The sequence below is a fragment of the Capsicum annuum genome, unplaced genomic scaffold (genome assembly GCF_002878395.1).
Source record: "Capsicum annuum cultivar UCD-10X-F1 unplaced genomic scaffold, UCD10Xv1.1 ctg1001, whole genome shotgun sequence".
Classification (NCBI taxonomy): Eukaryota; Viridiplantae; Streptophyta; class Magnoliopsida; order Solanales; family Solanaceae; genus Capsicum; species Capsicum annuum.
In genome coordinates, this window is record NW_025814925.1 from 266,250 (window position 1) to 289,155 (window position 22,906).

General features: G+C 34.9%; 2 long non-coding RNA genes across 2 annotated transcripts; one reads left to right on the forward strand and one right to left on the reverse strand.

The window, feature by feature from the left end:
• Nucleotides 1-1,218: 1,218 nt before the first annotated feature.
• Nucleotides 1,219-2,709, forward strand: LOC124890031. Its single transcript, XR_007048908.1, has 2 exons — nucleotides 1,219-1,850; nucleotides 2,580-2,709. It is a non-coding gene; the product is annotated as an uncharacterized LOC124890031 (long non-coding RNA).
• A 7,516-nt stretch (nucleotides 2,710-10,225) lies between these two features.
• LOC124890025 lies at nucleotides 10,226-12,012 on the reverse strand. Its single transcript, XR_007048907.1, has 3 exons — nucleotides 11,926-12,012; nucleotides 10,811-10,858; nucleotides 10,226-10,328 (listed from the first exon to the last, which is right to left on the reverse strand). It is a non-coding gene; the product is annotated as an uncharacterized LOC124890025 (long non-coding RNA).
• Nucleotides 12,013-22,906: the final 10,894 nt, after the last annotated feature.

The following is a 22,906-nucleotide window of genomic DNA, read 5'->3' on the forward strand; positions in this document are numbered from 1 at the left end:
TTTTCTTTTTTATCAAGAGTATTTATTTCTGTGTGGGTATTTTCTAAGTTTTCCTCATTAATTTCTTTTTGTTCTTCATTGATTTCTAAATTTTTTGTATTTGTTAATATTTCTGTATATGTTTCACTATCTTCGGACTCATAATTATCTGTCTCTTCAATATCTATATTATTTATTTCTAATTCTTCGTTTTTTATTTCTAATTTTTCCTTAAATTGATTTATCTCATTTAGTAATTTCTGTTCTCTATCTTTTTCTTCTTTTTCTTTTTGTCTTTGTTCATACAGTTCTTTTAACATTTGTAATTCTTTTTCTAATTCAGCAATTCTACTATTTTTGGTTTCTTCTATTTTTCGTATTTCTTCCGTAGTGTGTTGTCTTATTTTTTCTATTTCTTTTTTCCTATCTATCTCTTCATTTTCTTTTTCTATTCTTACCATTGCTGTTAATTTATCTTCTAATTTTAATTCTTCTTTTTCTAACATTAGATATAAATGTTCGCCTATTTTCTTATATCTTCGTCCTAGATTAGAAAATACTATTTTTATTTTTGATCCTTCGTAGTTTTCATATATTTTTTCATCTATTATAAATTCTTCTTTATTCATTTTATTGTGAATAGTTCATGTTGATATACATATTCTAAACTATTTATTTGTGATTCTAATTTTGATATTTCATCTTTTTGTGTATCTATTGAATTTTTACTAACTCCGGCAAATATATTATAATGTAGTCTTTCTATTCTTATTTTTAATTCTTTACGTTTTTCAGAGATAATTTGTTTTAGTTCTTTATATTGTTGTATTTTATTCATTTTAATTATATTTCTAATATCTTGGTGGATATCTAAATCTAATTTTATCATAATTAGGTGGTATATGTTTTATTCTTCTGGATTTTAAATGTGTTATTAATTTTGATTCAATACTAGATATTAATGTAATTAAGTAGGCTAATTTTTGTGGATTTTCTTTTGTTTTATTTAGACTTATATATTCTGAATAGTTACTAATTAAAGATTCTTTAATTTTTCTAAAAGCTTCTCTATTTTTAAATGGTCTTCGCATAATTAATTAATTATAAGTAAATTGTTTTAACTCTAACAATAACCTACGGCTGAGAAGAGTCTTAAGAAGACAAGAAAGGGTCAATTTTTATTTTTTGGTTAAACATGGGGTCACTTTTATTTATAATATAAAGAAAAAGGGGTCAATTATTGAGATGCATTTTTCAACTACCTACTGATTTTATCTCCTTTCTTTTTATCACAAAAATATACCTCCACACATATAAACACAAAATACTCAGACCACACATACACACAAAAACTATTGCTTCTCCACCATTCTTTTTCTTTCTTTTTCTCCCCTTTTTCTCTCTCTTTCTCTCACTCCCCAAAAGCCTTAAACCGCCACCGGCGAACCAACGGTGATTCGGTGGAATCCCCCTTCCTTTGCCTCACCACTTTGACAATCACCAAGAAACCATCAGTGCCACCCCTTGTCTCCCTTTCTAGCAAAACACCACCAATTTTTCCTCTTTTCGTTGTTCCTTTTTTGCGCTGCCTTGCCGAAGGTCGTGGCCGGCGAGATTCAACCGTACCACCGCTACGCGCCACCCAACACCGCTAAAATAGCTGCACCACCACAAACCACCACCTTCTCTTCCTTATCACTATTTCGGCCAACCAAGAACAAACCCATGTCAGATTCCGGCTAAACTCAATCGGAAATGATGAGCCATTGTCGGTTTATTTATCAGTTTTTCAGATCTGGGCGACAATACTATGACAATACAAAATATGACATCGCAATTTGAAGTTATTCTATTTCTTTGTTAAATTGTTGGTACGTCTCTTTTATTGAATTGCCCGTGTCATTTTGTTCTATAATCTAAATTGATATTTTTGAATTTTGTGGTGATTGATAATATTTTTCAGTAAGTGCCTCTGTTTCGTATGGTTTCGGCTTAGTTTTGAATTGTTGACTCTATTTACTAATTGTTTCTTTATTTGTATTGACATTTATTAACAATTTACTTTAATAGCTTTATGTTATTTGTGGCTTTAGTTTATTTAATTATTATATTGTAAGATTTTTTCTTTTGTTAAATTTTGTTTGCAGTTTTGATTATCCTATTTGAGTTGTATTGTGTCAATTATTGTTTTGATTAATTTATCCTTTCAAGATATGTTGTTATCGTTGGTATTAATTTGATATGACCAATGACATTATCTTTCCGTTAGATTTTTGAGGCCATTCCATTATAAAAGACGGATGTTATTTTCTCAAATTTATTATTTTATATCAAGGATCGACACTTGGACGATGAAGAAATTTTTCATCGATTTTTGAGGCCTTTGCAAACAAAGAGACGGATATTACGTATATAAATATGTAATAAAATAAATTAATTCGGGCAATGATGAAATTTTTATAATTTTCTTTAAAAATTTATCTGAGCCCGCTTTTTAACAAAAATTATACTTTTAAATACATATATGCACACATACCTTTATAATTTATTTTGTAATTAGTTATTTGTTACTAACTTTGTTATTAGAAATGTTTATACAGATTATTGGGAATACTCGTTGGGAATGGCATGCAAAGAAGACCTTAAATTTTGTGTTTGTATTTTTATATTTTTATACTTGTACAAATACTATCATAGTGAAATTTTATTTTTTGGGGCGTTGGACGGGCATATTCTTTATTTATACAAACTTCACCACGTGTATATGCAAACATAGGCCGTTAACTTTTATACAAAAAAGAATTAAATTAATTTAGATATTTAATCAAACAGAATTAAAAATACTTTCTTTTATGAATTCTTTTTCATTTTTCAAACAATTTTCTTATGTACTTTGATTGCATGTCTTTACATACTTTCACGTTCATATTTTTACAATGACATATGTAACTTATACACACTTTAAATGAAGATTATTTTAAAATGCATTCTATATTTATATTTTAAACATCGATTTTTTCCTTCATCTTTTAATAAACCTAAGTCTGGCTAGAAACCACATTTGTGGATTCTGAAGGGTGCCTAATTCCTTCCCTTTGAAATAATTTTAACCCTTACCTGGAATCTAAAATGGTTTCGCAGATTAAATAAAGTCACACTTGTTAAACAAATAAGTAGGTTTCCTATTTTTCCTTAAAAATTAGGTGGCGACTCTGTGCAAAATCAATTCTTTTTGAGTCCATAATGTCATGCTCGTTTGACCTTTGGTAAAAATCGGGTATGACAAGGTCCATTGCGCCTTGGTAGCTTCGCGGCGTCAGACTCCACGTGGGTTTCCAGCTACATGGAACTCTCTCAATCACGCGAGGTGGCTTCTTTGCAATTTCTCAAAAGTTTTACGATGGTCCTGGCACAGGGCTCATCGTGGGGGCCTCTGTCATAACCCAAATTACCATGAGTGGCACCCATACAAATCTTCCTGTGGGAGAACTAACTAAATTGAACCATTACCCTATCACTTAGTCATTATTAAGATGATATTATCATAAAATTGACATAATACAATAATTTAGGACTAATTATTATTAATGTAGAAGTCAAATAAACTACTTACTAAAATCCCCAAGACCCGAAGGTCATCGTACAAGAACTACTAACAAAGATTGTGTCTAAAGAGATATTCATAAATAAAGTAAGTAAAGAATGTTTCATTGCCCGAAAGATGGAAAAGAACAAATAAGATGACCCATGATAGCCTGGAGACGGAGTGCCAACCCTTGGATCAAGATCTGCTATCAAACTCTAGAGGTGAGATCAGGTATGAACCTCTAGAATAATTTCTGCAATCAACAAAAGAAGAGTACAGGGTAGTATCAGTACAAACTACTATTTACTGGTAGGTATCATAGGCCAACTCAATTTAATAGCATGTACACACCATAAATTAGATAACAAGTAGACAGACATCATCACATAACAAATACTCAATGCATCAACAATACAATAACAACAGGTCAAACAGTACTCATAAATAAGCCAAATAACCATCAAGAGCATCAACCATATTATAAACATCCACAGAATCAACACAAATACGTACACACATGCTATGGGACTTATTTTTGTCCAAATACTCTGGACCTGCAGGGAACAATCTATGTTCACGTACTGCACCGGCGTGGTACCCGATCCAACATAAATATAAATGTACTGGTGTGGTACCCGATCCAACATAAATATAAATGTACCGGCGTGGTACTCGATCCAAGATAAATATAAATGTACTGGTGTGGTACCCTATCCAACATAAATACAAATGTACCAGCGTGGTACACGATCCAACATAAATATAAATTTGCTGGCGTGGTACCCGATCCAACATAAACATATCCGTACCGGCGTGGTACCCAATCCAACATAAATATAAATGTACCGGCATGGTACCCGATCCAACATAAATTTAAACGTACCGGCGTGGTACCCAATCCAACATAAATATAAACAAGTATTATCAATATCAATTTACACAACCTCACAACATACAACACAATGTACCAAGTTTACAAGTACACTTAAAGTCATAAGAGAGTTCCATCAAGTAAAATTTTAATAATCATTTATACACGCATCAACAGTCCAAACATCAACAATTTCAAGCATATTTGAATACCAATTAACAAGTATATAATTTAGGAGCTTACACAAAATTAAATTGAGTCTAAACTCCAATTAAACCATAACCTATCTCAACCAACGAATCCGAATGATACTAGTACACAAGTGTCCTGTCCTTCCTCATAAATTCAGAATGTTCAAAATCTGTTCAAATATACATAGCCCTCATAAGAGTATGAACTAGTATGTCAAATTTCAACTAAAATGGGTTATTATTCGGCCCCAAGTCAAGAATATTCACTCTAAAAATTCTAAACCTAAACCTCCATTATCAAAATTGTGGATATGAACATGTCTAGAGTTATTACTCAGCTTATTTATAATTTACATTATCGAGTATTGATGTCAACCGCAAGTTTAAGAACACTGTCAAGGGTCATGCATGGATTAACTGAGAGTTTAGGATTCTGCACACTTAAATTCCCTAAGAACATAACCTTGGCATTAGGATATCTAATGACTGGCTAATAATTACTTTCATCATTATTTTTTTTATTCAAATTGGCTTCAAAAAAATAAACCAGAAACCTTCAAAAAGACTGATCACAAAGATCCCTTTTTACCTTATCCAAGAGAACAACAAACATGCACGGTATTACTATATATATATATATATATATATATATATATATATATATATATATATTAGACGTATGCGTACTGTATGTTGGCCATAGTTGAAGAATAGTCTACAAGTTTAACAACAAAAACAATTGTTTTCTGGTTTTCAAGTAGAGCACAATCAATTTATAAATGATTAGGATAAAGTAACCACTATATGTATAAATTTACATCAATTTCCTCTATATCAGGTATGACTTTACTTATAGGCAATTATTATTACTGTAGTTAACACCTTACCTAAAGCTCGCCTTTTTTTTTTCTCCTTTCGTTCTTGCTTATCCTCCAAAGAATTAAACCCTATTAACCGAAAGTCCTTTCACGTAATATCTGATGGTAAAAGAATTGTGGTTTTAACCCATTAAACCATTAGTTTCACTAATCATCTAAAATACCCTAAACTTTTAATAAATACTCAAAATTTATTTCGAAAACCTCATAAACATAAATCAATTATGTATATTAACTAAAAAGTACATTCCTGACCTATTGAAAGTATTACTACACTAATTCGAGGTCATCTTGATAAAAGATTAACCATTATCGGGTTTAACTTTTTCAAATTCAATAACCCTGTTAATGACTTAAATTTCTTTCGAATATCTAAAAAAATTGGCTACTCATCCCATGAGTCACAATTCACATATACAAACTATGCGAAGGGCTAAAATATGGGAGATGAGAAAATTTTATTAACGATCGGGAGGGTCGTTACATCAGATACAAATTAAACAATCGTTCGTCCCCGAACGAGCAAACCAGAGACAAGAAGGGAAAATAAGAAATTATCAGAATCATCAAAAAGATATGGATACTTGCTACGCATGTCTGCTTCGGTCTCCCAAGTAGCCTCCTCAATAAGATCATTCTTCCATTGGACCTTCACAGACTCAATCTTCTTAGTCCACGACTTATGGACAACCATATACCTAGCTAAGACTATGCGTGCCCCTACCTCCCTAGACTCGGAAGGTTCACTCAGCATACAATAACACAAGACATATTCTTCACCCATATTATGCAACTTTCCTATACCAGCCGATAAATATAGGTGCATACTGGTGATAGGCAATGCACCAGCAGGAATAAATGCAAAGTACACAATCAATATCACAACTCATCATAACTATCCTCATCAGGACCATCACTATCGTAATCAATCTCCGGCCTTGCCGGATATCAACATATCATAAATATATCTTCTGACCTTGCTGGGTATCAACATTATCACAAAAGTATCCTCCGGCCTTTCTGGGTGTCAACATATCATCATAATAGTCATTACCAAATAAAATACACTAAAATATTCATAAAAATATTCATATCACCATAGAATATGTATCTAGTCAATACTTACCAACTACTCTCTATTAGCTAACCAACACTTATTATAATAGAATCACTAGTTCGCTAGTCATCATATAACCTCTAGTTATTAGCCTAAACATTATCCTTCACATAATCTTTATTCCTGGGATAGAAACTAACCACTATTTATTTAATAGCCAACATCTAACATCGAGTCAAGGTTTATCACTAGATCAAAACCTCCATTTATCAACCATTCATTATTATCAACTAATCATCCTATATTCGTTAATCATTACTAGACAACACATTACTATTGGTCATCAAACCACCTTTTATTAACTGACATCATTCATTATCTAACCATCTTTTACCAACTAATCCTTGCTTAGCTATTTATTAATTAACCATTTAGCAACTATTCAAATTTATTAACTAGTCACCTCTTACTACCAAAATATTTTATTATCTAGCCTCATTAACACACAACTCCTCATTTATCAAGTAATCAATATCACAAACTTAGTCATCAATACCAACTAATCTTCACCTATGCTAGATCCGACCTCACCATAAGTCATGCATTAACCATCGCTAGCTACCATGTTTCAACTAAGAAAAAATCATTAACTATTACGTTAGATTCCTAGCCATCACTAATATCCAATTAATAAAGTCGTAAGTAACATACCATAGCTTCCTTTGTCCCATACGGGGGATATGCATACAAACATATATACATTCACAAACTATAATCATATCTCTTACAATGATAAACACTCCTAAGATAATCAATCATTATCATTACAAGGCCCTTGGTCTATTAATTTATCCAGAATAGTCACAACATCATAATCACGACCTTATACCCATATACATATCCAAAACTCATATCAATAATCATATTTAGAAGCTATAGCATATCTCTAATCATCTCACATATAGGAGGTATCTCACATATTGAAGGCATAATGCAGATAGATATGTAATCTTCTATAGGATATCTTATATCGATAGGTCATACATCATGACTACGAGGAATATCACCTCTCTAGGAAAATGCATATCTAAGAGGAAATAACATCTCTATAGACCATATAACGTATCTAGGAGGAATATCATCTCTAAATGCCCAATATCACTTCCACAGGAAGTATCATAACTATAACTCATAACCCATAATCCGAGAACATCAATACGAGTTACCAAGTTACAAAGTAATCTTATTTTAAGGTTTACTAGCCTCATCTATGTCTAACGTCCGCAACTAAGTCTACAAAACTTAACAAAAGTTTAGGCTTAAGTGGGTCAGACGATCCCACTTCTAATCCTTAGTTTCCATAATTAGGCACACTATGCCCTAAATTAGGATAAGAAATCTAGTTCATCTTCTCGAAGTCAAGTAAGCCATATTCAACCCTAAGATAATTGCTTCTACTAGAAACAAGTTACTCAAGTGAACTCTACCCAACTTACGATATCAAGACTACCACACTAGTCCAATAAGGCTAAATATACAAATCACGCTTCAAATACTAAAACCACCTCCCAAACCTAGGTTTACATCATAACTACGCTACAACTAATCTAAACTAGAGAGAAAAATCAATAGGATTCAAAAGGGGTATAAACATGCCATTTTACAGATCCACAAAATTAGAGCCTACAATATATTATCCTCCACAACATTGTTAATATCCATCTAATTATCATACCTAAACCACTCAACAAGAAATATTTACCAAGCATAACTCAAGGAAAGATTAATCATGCCATTTAATAATTCATTTATTCTCCCATTCAGGATCATCCTTAATTATTTTATGAATGTAACTAAGCCATTTGATTTTGCATTGCCACTATCATAGAAATTACTATCATCTAAAAGTGTCATATACAACCAACTATGTGGGATATGTAAATGTATAATTCAGCCACAAGGTCAAGTCATTAACAATTTATCTTCTTAAAATTTTACCTAGTGCATAAATCCACAACTACAACTTATGTCTTGACAAACACTAACTCAATGTTTTTCAACGACAAACACTTCATGGTTAAGGCAAACCTCTCTTATATCACCAACACCAATTTAAGATATACAGAGTTATTCTTATTTCTACCTAACAATAGTTTTATTACGAACTTTACTTAACTCTTAATCATCTTAAGAGTGGTCCCCACACCACTAGCACATAAGCAAGGCCAAACAAAATAAATTGATTATAGTTCATTGATAGTCTCATCACCAATATCACATTCCAGATAAGTCATCAATCAAATTCTATAGGTATCTGCAACCTCTACTAGTTTTTATCACTTTTATTTAAAACTCATTATTTTGCCAAGCATTAAGAATTAGTTCACATAAGGAACTCAAAGATAATGTCACTTAGCTAGTCCTCACAAGGAATCCATTATAATTTTAATAATAGAACTCCAAAAAAATTCTAAACACAATCTCAATGATCGGGCCACACAAGGATCCCCGATAATATCAAATAATTGAACTACACAAGGATCCATCCACAACATCATTAACAAGAATCTCTCGTTACCGAAAAACACATATCACCTTAGTTTTTTATTCATGTCACTTTTCCACTATCTTTTCTTAACATCATATTCTCATATCATTCTTTCAATTCTTATACCAACAATCTCATCAGTATAATAGTACCAAAAATAAGTAAGAACCATAGAATTTCTAGTTTCACAATAACAAGAAATCAAATAATTTCATCATATTTATAAAAAAAAAACTTCATCAATTTTTATCACTTAATGACTTAAAAAAAATTAATTCACAATAATGACAAAAATCCAGCAACACAAGTTTAGCCAAATATCAAACACAAGCAATCAATAAGTTCACAACTTTCACAAGTCTTTACCTATTAACAATAACTTTTACAACTTATTAATAGATACCAATCGAAATCTCCAAGATTTTTATTCAAAATTATTAAGATACTAACTGGAATTGTCTAGATATCAATTGGATTCAATCTAATAGTCCAAGATTAGGATGGAACGATGGAGAGAAAGAAAGAAAAATGACTTCTACTTGCCTCATAGTCTTACGAAGATTAGGTATGGGGCCCTACACACTAATCTACAGAACTCTACTTGACATTGCTCTTATTAACAGATACCAATTGAAATCGCCAGATACCAATTGAATTCAAGTAATAGCTTGTAAGAAAGAAGAATTTGAATTTTCCTAGTGTCCAATAGCCTCTTGAAGAAAAGTACAGATATCTCTGTACCGTTCCGCAAGATTCTACTAGACATGTTCTTGTATGACGAGATCGACAAACCTAGGACTTTGATACCAACTTTGTCACGACCCAAATGGCCATGAGTGACACCCACACTAATCTTCCTGTGGGAGAACCATCTAAATTGAACCATTACCCTTTCACTTAGTCATTATTAAGATGATATTATCATAAAATTGACATAATACAATAATTCAGGACTAATTATTATTAATGCGGAAGTCAAATAAACTACTTACTAAAATTTCCAAGACCTGAAGGTCATTGTACAAGAACTACTAACAAAGATCATGTCTAAAAAGATATTCATAAATAAAGTAAGTAAAGAATGTTTCATTGCCCAAAAGATGGACAAGAACAAATAAGATGACCCATGCCAGCCTGGAGATGGAGTGCCAACCCTTGGATCAAGATCTGCTATCGAACTCTAGAGATGAGATCAGGTATGAGCCTCTAGAATAATTTCTGCACTCAATAAAAGAAGAGTACAGGGTAGTATCAGTACAAACCACTATGTACTAGTAGGTATCATAGGCAAACTCAATTTAATAGCATGTACACAACATAAATTAGATAACAAGTAGACAGACATTGTCACATAATAAATACTCAATGAATCAACAATACAACAATAACAGGTCAAACAGTACTCACAAATAAGCCAAATAACCATCAAGAGCATCAACCATACTGTAAACATCAACAGAATCAACATAAATACGTACACACATGCTATGGGACTTATTTTTTCCCAAATAGTCATGACCTGCAGGGAATAATCTATGTTCATGTATCGTACCAGCGTGGTACCCGATCCAACATAAATATAAATGTACCGGCATGGTACTCGATCCAACATAAATATAAACGTACCGGCATGGTACTCGATCCAACATAAATATAAACGTACCGACGTGGTACTCGATCCAACATAAATATAAACGTACCGGCATGGTACCTGATCCAACATAAATATAAACGTACCGGCGTGGTACCTGATCCAACATAAATTTAAATGTATCAGCATAGTACCCGATCCAACATATATATAAACAAGTATTATCAATATCAATTTACACAACGTCATAACATACAACAGAATGTACCAAGTTTACAAGTACACTTAAAAGTCATAAGACAATTCCATCAAGTAAAATTTCAATAATCATTTATACACGCATTAACAGTCTAAACATCAACAATTTCAAGCATATCTAAATACTAATTAACAAGTATATAATTTAGGAGCATACACATAATTAAATTAAGTCTAAAGTCCAACTAAACTATAACCTACCTCAACCAACGAATCTGAATATCACTAGTCCACAAGTGCCCTATTCTTCCTCACAAATTTAGAATGTTCAAAATCTGTTCAAATACATATAACCCTCATAAGAGTACGAACGAGCATGTCGAATTTCAACTAAAATGGGTTATTATTTGGCCCCAAGTCAAGAATATTCACTCTAAAAATTCTAAACCTAAACCCCCATAATCAAAATTGTGGCATGAACATGTCTAGAGTTATTACTCGGCTTATTTCTAATTTATATTATCGAGTATTGATGACAACCTCAAGTTTAAGAACGCTGTTAAGGGTCATGCATGAATTAACTGAGAGTTTAGGATTCTGCACACTTAAATTCCCTAAGAACATAACCTTGGCATTAGGATATCTAATGATTGGCTAATAATTACTTTCATCATTACCCATTCATTATTTTTTTATTCAAATTGGCTTCAAAACATACACCAGAAACCTTCAAAAAGACTAATCACAAAGATCACTTTTTACCTTATCCAAGAGAACAACAAGCATGCATGGTATTACTATATATATATATTTGACGTATGCGTACTGTATGTTCGCCCTAGTTGAAGAATAGTCTACAAGTTTAACAACAAAAATAATTGTTTTCTGGTTTTCAAGTAGAGCACAATCAATTTATAAATGATTAGGATAAAGTAACTACTATATGTATAAACTTACATCAATTTCCTCTATATCAGGTATGCCTTTACTTATAGGCAATTATTATTACTGTAGTTAACACCTTACCTAAAGCTCGTTGATGCAGCCATAGTTCTCGCCTTTTTTTTCTCCTTCCGTTCTTGCTTTTCCTCCAAAGAAATTAACCCTATTAACTGAAAGTCCTTTCACGTAATATCTGATGGTAAAAGGATTGTGGTTTTAACCCATTGAACCATTAGTTTCACTAATCATCTAAAATATCCTAAACTTTTAATAAATACTCAAAATTTATTTCAAAAACCTCATAAACATAAATCAATTATGTATATTAACTAAAAAGTACATTCCGGACCTATTGAAAGTATTACTACACTAATTCGAGGTCATCTTGATAAAAGATTAACCATTATCGGGTTTAACTTTTCCAAACTCAACAACCCCATTAATGACTTAAATTTCTTTTGAATACCACAAAAATTGAATAATCATCCCATGAGTCATAATTCACATATACAAACTACGCGAAGGGCTAAAATATGGGAGATGAGAAAATTTCATTAACGACCGGGAGGGTCAAGCCTCCCCACGAGGTGTATCGACCATTTCTCATGCCTAAAACTTTTTTTTAAGTTCCGTAACTCATTCCAAATATTTTCAATTGATTTAAAGGTCCATGACTTCGTTTTCATGGTTGAAATGGTATAAGGAACTATACGAATATGATGGAACTCGTAGGGTGTTACAAGTATGTTTTTCAATTCAACATTCTATACTATAAGTCTAAGACCACAAGATTTAAATGTACATACATCTTTCATCTCATATTTCTTGGTACCATATTAAAAATAGTTGTTTCAATTTATAAAATCAAGAGAAATATATTTTTTTAATTCTATACTTAGTAGTAAATAACTATATAAATGAAGAAAGAGATGGGAATTTTTTTTGGGTATTTTGTCATTCAAGAATACATATATATATATACAAGTATGGGTAGAATATAAAAGAAACAAAATAACATCTATGCAGATTTTGTACTATACTAGGAAGCTAAATATCACAACATATCTTGTGTTATACTAGGAAAATACTGCAAATATTTACAGCTAATAAGAATCTTGAGAATCTGATTTGTAATCATCCAAATGGATATTCTTGGGCTGAAGAAAATTGGGCGATGTCATCTTCAAAATTAACCTAATACTCTGCTCCATCTTTGGTCCATATGAACTTGGCCTCAGAGGTGCTTTTTGATTCTTCTTTTCAGCATGTTTTGCTGCATGTTTTACTTGATTACTTGGCTTTTGATTCATATTATCAACACCCTCCTCAAGATGTGGGAGGGGAAGGGGGAAGGAGGGAAACGATGCCCATCTTGGAGAGAATCGAATGATGTAATGGTCCGGAGAGGGCTTTGGTGAATAAATCGGCAAGTTGAGAAGCCGATGGAATAAATATAAGGGAGAAAAGGCCAGAAAGAAACTATTGTCTTATAAAGTGACAGTCAAGCTCTACGTGCTTGGTGCGTTCATGAAAGACCGGGTTGCGTGCTATGTGTATATCTATTTGGCTATCAGAGTGAACTGGTATGGGCAATGATGGAGAAATAAATCGATCTTGAAGAAGTATCATCATCCAAGTTAGTTATGCAGTAACTCTTATCATGGACTTATATCATATTCCATTGAGGATAAGGAAATAGAGGCTTATTTCTTGGATTTCTAAGAAATAGACGAGCCTCTCAAACAAATAAAAAACCCACTAACTAATCTTTGTGTGCCTCGACATGATGACCAATCGACATCATAAAAAGCAATTAGCAAAAAAGATGGATCTGAATTAAAAATAGACCTTGGCCTGGATTTACCCATAAATACCTCAAAACCCAGAGTGCCGCTATTAAGTGACCCACTCAAGGTTGCTGCATAAACTAGCTCAGGGTCAGGACTGCAAATGAAAAATCATGCCTTATTTGAGTGAGGTAATTAAACTTCCTTATTAATCACTTGTAAATTGTTGGGTTTGATAGTGGTGGTCCTGTGGAAAGAATGAGTTTGCAAGAAGGATGAAGTGGGGAAGATACCATAGGTAAGTTGGTGCAGTCAAATTCCAGCAACAATTCTGAAGCAAACTTTCTTTGACTAAGGATGAATCCATATGATTCTCGCAAAATCTCCATTCCTAAAAATAATTTATCTCTCCTAAGTCCTTAATTCTATATTCTGAATCAAGGAACAATTTTATATTTGCAAACTCATTTCAGAGCATGCATGTTTAAAGAACTAAAAATGGGCATATAGAGTGTTAGGTGGTTACCCGAATAAGGCATGAGTTCAAGAAACTCTTAGGCTGAAAACGTATTTGCCGATACGGGTATATTATTATTGTACGTTGGCGACGGCCGTGTGGCTTAGTAGATTCAGAAACTCCGACCCTTGCGGCACACTTGTGTTGGGGGCTTGGCTGCCGAGTTGATGGTAGATCCCATATAGCTCATGGGATTACAGATTGTAGGGTACACTACCTAGCGTAGAAGTAAGACAAAGAGTGTCACAAATTTTAGATGTTTTCGCAGAGTCTTTTAAAATGCCCATGTGATTTCTTACTTATGATATGTTTATAAACTGCTTTAAATTTCTCTCATATATATTGAATATACATAATTATTTTGGATTTGCTCTGCATACCAGTACATCTGTATTGACCCCTCCCCTACCTCTCAGATTCTGAGGCTCAGTCTAGGGGTCCAAATAAGTAGTAGATAATTCAGATAGTAGCTCAGATTATGCAGTGGTAAGACTTCTCTATTCCAAAAGGCCTGCCCCTTTCAGATTTTGTCATCTATTATTATTTTGGTCTACTGGGGGTCTTGTCCTAGTTTTTAGATAGTCTTCAGATTTTCATGTAGTAGAGATTTCGCAGACTGTTCTATATGTTGTTAGTGATTTTTGAATTTCATTCCTTATTGTTAAACTTAGTCCAGAGTATGACCATGTTTTCGGATCAGATTATATTTCTGCATATTCTTTTATTATGTGAATGTTGTGGATGATTACCAGATAGAGTAGGACACCTGAGCTTTCTTGGTTTGGGATGTCTGTCATGGACAGGCCCTAGTTTGGGTTGTGACAAACTTGGTATCAGAGCATAGTTCATGGTCCCAGGGTATCTATGAAATTATGTCTGGTAGAGTCTTGTTTGTGGGTATGTAGCGCACCATAGTTATAAACAAGAGGCTACCAGGCATTTAGGAATGTTTCCCCTCTTTGTAATCTAGTTCGTGCTTTGGAGTCTAATCTGTCCTCTAATTTGTGATCTCTTGCATTTCAGAAAAATAATTATGCCTCCCCATCGTACTATCGATCAGAATACATAGACAGATGAGGTCCGTCACACTCATGGGATGAGTACCCAAAATAGAGCTCAGACTCCAGAGATTGATGCTACTCTGAGAGTCCCACTTACTCAGACCAACCCACCTAGGGCACCCAAAGCTCCCCGAATAGGGACTAACCGCACTCAGACTCATGAGAGAGAGGTATCTAATGCAGAATTTAGATAGTCCATTCATATGCTTGCACAGTTGGTAGCCACAAAGACTCAACATTCAAAAGATATTGGGTCTGCATCTGTTACATCTGAGGCTACAAGAGTGGTCCAGTTCATGAGGATGAACCCGCGCAAGTTTATTGGTACTAAGGTAGAAGAGGATACACAGAAGTTTATGGATGAGATAGAGAAGATCTTTAAGGTAATTCATGTAGATGAGGTAGGGGGGTTGAGTTAGCAGCCTACCAGCTTAAGGATGTAGCGAACCAATGGTATAACGATTGGGAAGATTCAAAGAGTGAGCATGCTGATCCCACAATTTAGGATGAGTTTGGGGAAGCCTTTCTTGATCAATTCTTTCCTCTCAAGCTGAGGGAGGCTAAAGCCGAGGAGTTATGAATTTAAAGTAGGGAAAGATGAGTGTCCAGGTGTACACTCTAAAGTTCAACCAACTAGCCCGTTATGCTCCAGAGATGACTAGTAACATGAGAGCCCAAATGAGGAAATTTGCATTCGGCCTTTCAGATGACTTTGTACTTGAATATCAGGGAGAAATGTTGAACAAGGACATGGATTTTGCCAAACTATTAGTTCACATGTAGTAAGTTAAGGAGAAGGAAAAGAAGATCGCTGAATCTTGGGAAAAGGACAGACAGGCAAAGAGAGCCAAAATAGCAGACCAAAGCTACAGTCAGCAGTAGAGTGGTAATTGGGGTAACAAATGGCAAAAAAGAAAGAATTGGGGTAATGCACAGTCTGCAGCTAGTGCCTTGATGTCCAGACCCCCAGCTGAGTAGCGTACCCAGAATTTTTAGTCTAGTCAAGGGACGAGGATGCAGGGTGTTTAGTTGCAGGGAAGTATAGCTCAGACGTCTCGGTCCTATCTGTACTGTGGGAGATGTGGTAGGAATCATCCATTGAGATGTAAGTTTGGTGCTTTGGTGTGTTATTCATGTGGTCAACCAGGCCATATCCAGAGAGACTGTCTAACAGTAAGGAGTAATATTGTAGGAGCCAAGTCACAGGTGAATTCTTATACACCACCACCACCTCAGAAGGGTGCCACTTTAGCCACCAGAAATAGATGCAACCAGTTGTACGCCTTGACCAATCGCCAGGAGAAAGAGGCCTCACTAGATGTAGTTATTGATATGTTGTGAGTCTTTTCTCATGATGTTTATGTGTTACTTGATCTTGGGTCTACCTTATCCTATGTGATCCCTTTTGTGGTTGTTGGTTTTGGGTTTGAGCCGAATGTGATTGCTGAACCTTTCTCTATTTCCACTCTAGTGGGAGATTCTTTTATAGCTAGAAGGGTTATAGGGATTGTATTGTGACTGTTTGTGGCCGTGATACTGTGGCAGGCCTCATAGAACTTGAGATGGTTGAATTTGATGCCATCTTAGAAATAAACTAGCTCTATTCATGTTATGCCATACTAAATTATAGAACCAGAAGAGTCACTTTTTCTTTTCTGAATGAACCAGTCTTAGAATTGGAGAGGCATTCTTTAACACCTAGAGGAAACTTTATATCTTATCTCAGAACCCGTAAACTTATCTCAAAAGGGTGTTTGTACCATCTCATTTGGGTTAAATATTCTAATACTGAAAGTCCTTCTTTTCTATCTGTCCCGGTGGTAAATGAGTTCCCAGAAGTCTTTCTAGATAGTCTCTCAGGAATAACACCTGATAGGGAGATAGATTTTGGCATTGATTTATTGCTGGATAGCTATCCCATCTCTATTTCACCATATAGAATGGCTCCAGCAGATTTGAAAGAGCAGATAGCAGATATCCTAGATAAAGGTTTTATCCATCCTAGTGTTTCTCCCTGGGGTGCACCTGAACTCTTTGTGCGAAAGAAAGATGGTTCTCTTCTTATGTGCATAGCTTACCGCCAGTTGAATAAGGTCACGATTAAAAATAAATATCCTCTTCGTAGGATTGATTATCTTTTTGACCAGCTTCAGGGTGCTAAATGTTTTTCAAAGATAATCTTCATTCGGGATATCATCAGTTGAAGGTTAGGGAGTCAGATATTCCCAAAACAACATTTTGAACCAGATACAGTCATTATGATTCATAGTCATGTCCTTTGGGTTAACTAATTCCATGCAACCTTCATGGATCTAATGAATAGGGTCTTTCATCAGTTTCTGGATCTGTTTGTCATATTATTCATTAATGACATCTTGGTTTATTCTAAAAGTGAGGAGGACCATGCCAATCACCTCTGAATTATTCTTCAAACTCTCAAAGATCATAAGCTGTATGCAAAATTCTCCAAATGTGAATTCTGGCTAAGTGCTATTGCTTTCTTGGGGCATATTGTGTCTAGTGATGGGATTAGGGTGGATCCCCAAAAGGTTGAGGCGGTGAGAAAATTGCCTTGACCCACGACTCCAATTGACATTCGGAGCTTCTTGGGTTTGGCAGGGTATTACAGAAGATTTGTAGAAAGCTTTTCTTCCATAGCTGCTCTACTTACTAATTTAACCCAGAAAAAGGTGAAGGTTGTGTGGTTTGACTCCTGTGAGAGTAGTTTTGAGAAGTTGAAATACAAATTGACTACAACACCTGTTCTGACTCTTTCGGAAGGCACAAAGGGTTTTGTTATGTACTATGATGCATCCCGTGTGGGACTTGGGTATGTACTTATGTAGTACGGTAAGGTGGTGGCTTATGCATCCAGGCAGTTGAAGGTGCATGAGTGAAGTTATTCCACCTATGACTTGGAGTTAGCGGCTGTGGTGTTTGCACTTAAAATCTGGTAGCATTATCTTTATGCGGTGTATGTTGATATTTTCACTGACCATAAGAGTTTGTAGTATGTTTTCTCCCAGAAAGAATTGAACCTCAAGCAAAGGCACTAGATGGAAGTGCTAAAGGATTATGACATAAGCCTGCACTATCATCCAGGCAAGGCAAATATGGTATCCGACGCCCTTAACAGGTTGTCAATGGGCTGCTTTTCTCATGTTGAAGAAGGGAAAAGGGAGATGGTGAAGGATATTCACCGACTTGCAAATCTTGGAGTGCGACTCTTAGATTTCGAAGAGGGAGGGGTAGTTTTTCATGAGATAACTAAATCATTCCTTTGTACGGAAGTTAAGGAGAAGCAGATTGAAGATCCTATCTTGATGCAGATCAAGAAAGATATAGGCCAATAGAAGGTGATGTCCTTTGAAATTGGTGGTGATGGTATTTTGAGATATCAGGGTAGATTTTATGTGCTAGATGTAGATGGTCTGCAGAAGAGAATCCTTGACAAAGATCACACTTCGAGGTATGTTGTTCACCCAAGCTCTACCAAGATGTATCATGATCTGAAAACTATTTATTAGTGGAATAATATGAAGCGCGATGTGGCTAACTATGTTGCCAAGTGTTTGAACTATCAATAAGTTAGGGTAGAGGATATGAGGCCTGGTGGTACTTCCCAAGAGATTGCTTTGCCTTTATGGAAATGGGAAATGATCAATATGGATTTCATTAGGGGACTTTCGAGGTCCTGAAATCAGTATGATTCTATTTGGGTAATTATTGATCGGTTGACCAAGTCAACTCATTTTCTGCCTGTAAGGATCAACTTTTTGGGAGATGATTATGCCAAGCTATGCATTGAGGAGATAGTCCTTTTGTATGGGGCACCTGTATCCATCATATCTAACAGAGGGACACAATTCTCTTCACGGTTTTGGAGGTATTTTCAGTGGGGTTTAGGTACCCAAGTGAACCTAAGTACTGCTTTCTGATAATGCTCAAACTACACCTCTCTAATGAGAATGTAAGCAATCATTGTCAAGATAAAACCCAACTAGGTTAGGGTTGAATCCCACAGGGAATATGTTGTGAACTTAAGTCGTTTGCAATTTAATCAACTGATAGCTGGATGTTTCTTGAAATGGGGATTTTTAGATTAGCAAGTAATTGTTGGTCACTTTAGTTACAGTGTTCGTAATCAAGAGTTTATGGAAAAACCAGAATTATGTTCACTAGGGGTTCTGGTACTTGACAGATGCTAATGGTGGTTCAAGATTCTCACAGTAGGTAGGACAACATGTTATCTTTAACGAAGTTATGCCTAAATGTCTCTCGACCTACTTATGCATTTAATTACCTAATGTTCTTGGACTTACGGAATTTATATTCATGACCAGATTTTACCTCAGGTTAATCAACCTTGTTACAACGTCAATTATTAAATGGAACTTTTTAGTGCTTCCAAGTCCCTGTTAATAATTCACTTCCCACTATATTTGTTTTCTTTATCAAGCAAATCAAAGCAGGTGTTATCTATCATTTGGAACCAATAGACGATAATTAAAACCTCAGAATTATCAAGGAGTCCAACCACCTTTTGAATCTTGAAAACTCAGCACCTTATCAAGACTTAACCCTAGATCCCATAATTCAAGTTAAAGGAATTTAGCCGTTCATTATGTAATAATCGAAACAACTAGTTATATTCATGATTTGAAAGATAAACTTACCACAAGATGAATAGGAACTAGAGATTCTCAGATTAGATCACAATAGTAATCCCAAAATAATGATGATAATCTCTTCAAAATAATTGCTTGTTCAAGTCAAGAAACTAGATAGAGAAAATATCAAAATACGTGTCTCCAAAAAATGTTCCGAACTCTCAATAAAACCCTAAACAAGACTTTAAATAGTTCAGCCTAAATAAGGAAACAAAATCACAGAGTTTAATAATTCCTCGAATCAGGTGATGACATTCATGACAACCTATCAGGAGGCTGACGACTTATCACAAATGTCGTCAGCTCCTCTTTGCTTTTGATACTCACTGCTTTAGGTGACGACAAACTGGGACGTCCTATTAACTTCTTGATGACTTATCATAAATATCGTCAAGTCTCTACCTCAGCTCTTATGTTCTGCCTTAGGCTGACGGCAATTTTGACGATCTATCAGCTCCTTGATGGCTTATCATTAAATGTCATCACAACTCTTAACTCAGGTGCATTCTCTATCTGAGGCTGATGATGAAGTTGATAACTTATCACAGAGCTGACGAATTATCAGAAATGTCGTCAGCCACACTTCTCTTCGAATTACTTCAGATTTCAACTCCGTTGCTTCCATCCTTGTTGGTTCTCTTGCATCATCACTTCTACTGCAAAATCAAACATAAAACAATCAAAAACGACAAAAGTTGCTTAGGACTTTGCAATTATTCTTTGTTAAAAGCCTCAAATGTGTTAGCATTAGCTCATACATCAACAACCTCAAATTAAAACAATTGCTTATCCTTATGCAACTCAACACAACTAAGAGAATACAAAGTATATTTGACAGTCAATTATCCATATCATCTCAAAACACTTTCACCCTCTCCAAGGTCAGTCAATTCAAGAACAATAAAGAACACTAATGTAACATACAAAAATCAATACAGGACATTAATTTAACTACATTAACCATGCATAGACCAGTATTACACTACCCGAACAAGTTAGTAACTAGCAATGTAACCAGTGTGCCCTCACAGCAAAGAAATCCCTCTCATCTCATATCAAGAATTATATATGTAACCATGGGGACAATCAAAACACTCACTCTCAGAAAAAAGTTCCAACTAATGTATGCCAAGTACCATAGGCTTGCCCTTATTTTCATTACCCAGTCGATGGTATTTAAAGTGACTAAGCCTCCTTGATACTACACTAGCTTTTAGGGATTTCACTCATTAGCCTTTTCTACTCTTCTCTTTTATTGATCACACTTATTTAGGTTGGGTGCGGTCTTTTCCACAATCACTTATTCTTTTTCACAATTTTCCTTTTTCTTGCTCTTTTCCTCTGCACCCATCTTTTTTTTATTGTTTTCTTTTATGCTACCTTTCTTCATACTCATTTTGTATCACACACCCCTATGATAGACACCCTCAACTTAGGCCATTTGCCTAATTCAAGGTGCACAGTGTCCAAAGAGGACCAGGGCCAAAACAGGTTCATTGTGATCTAAATAGGAAGGTAACAGGTGTCACAAAAGAAAATAGGCTAATCAGGCTCAAAACAAGGATCAAAGGATATTATGCACATAGGGAAGGTCATTTAGGCTAAAGTGAGCTCATATCAAAACGGCCTATGATCCTTGCCTAACCCCTATCCTTCAACCTAGGTAAGACTAACCGGGAAAGTTCTGGCTTCAGCATACAAAGGGAACTAAGTAACATCTTACACACACTTGGCACACAGGTCTATCTCAATCTACTACTCATTCAGTTCATGCAGCTATTTAGCAATGATTATTGTGTTACTATAACTAATACTATATAAAGATGCACAGTGGTCACACTTAAATGCAAGTCACACAGTTAAAGAAGTAGACTACTTGAAGAGGTGTACAAAAATCACAAAACAATTCAACTGCCTCAAGTACAAGTATTTCTCCTAGTCGGCTACAAAATTTTACAACAAGAATTTACCCTACACACTCAACTTAAAATCAAAGAAAATCTAAACTTAGGATTAGAGTATACCTGGAATAGATCAATCCGGAGGGTCATGGGTTGCCTCCAATGCAGCACCTAATTTAACATCGCGGCATGACTCAGGTATCTGGATTACTTCAGACTTTATCGAGATAGATTGTTGTGACATTTTTCATTGATTCTTTTGGACCAATATAAACTTTGACTTGTGGCCCATTTACTTTGAAGGTACTGCTGTCTTCATTTTCAAGTTCCACTACTTCAGATGAGTAGACTTGACTAACTCTAAAAGGGCCTGACCACTTAGATTTAAGCTTACCTGGGAACAGTTTGAGTCTGGAATTGAACAGAAGCACCAAGTCACCTTTTTTGAAGTCTCGTTTCTCTATCCTCCAATCATGGTATTTTTCATTTTTTCTTTATATAGGTCTGCTCATTCATATGCCCTGAGACAAAATTCATCCATCTTATTCAGTTGTCCCAGTCTCAGCTCTGCTGCCTCTTTCCAACTCAAATTTATCCTTTTGAGTGCCCATAAGGCCTTGTGCTCCAGCTCTATTGGTAAATGGCAAAATTTTCCATAGACCAGCTGAAATGTTGACATGCCAATGGGTGTTTTGAAAGAAGTTCGATATGCCCACAAGGCATCATCGAGCTTTGGAGACCAATATTTCCAACTAGCATTCACCGTTTTGGCTAGGATGGCTTTAATCTCTCAATTTGACACCTCCACTTGCCCACTAGTCTGTGGGTGATATTGAGTGGCTACTCTATGCTGTTTCACCCCATATTTTGCTAAAGTTGCTCAAAACACTTTGTTGCAAAAATGAGATCCTCCATCGCTTATAATAGTGCGTGGTACTCCAAAGTGATAGAAGATGTTCTTTTTGAGAAAAGCAACAACTCTCTTTCCTTCATTATCAGACAAGGCAACAACTTCAACCTATTTTGAGATATAGTCAACAACAACTAAAATATACTTCATCCCATACAAGCTTACAAAAGGACCCATGAAATTGATGCCCCAGACATCAAATAATTCCACTCAAGCATC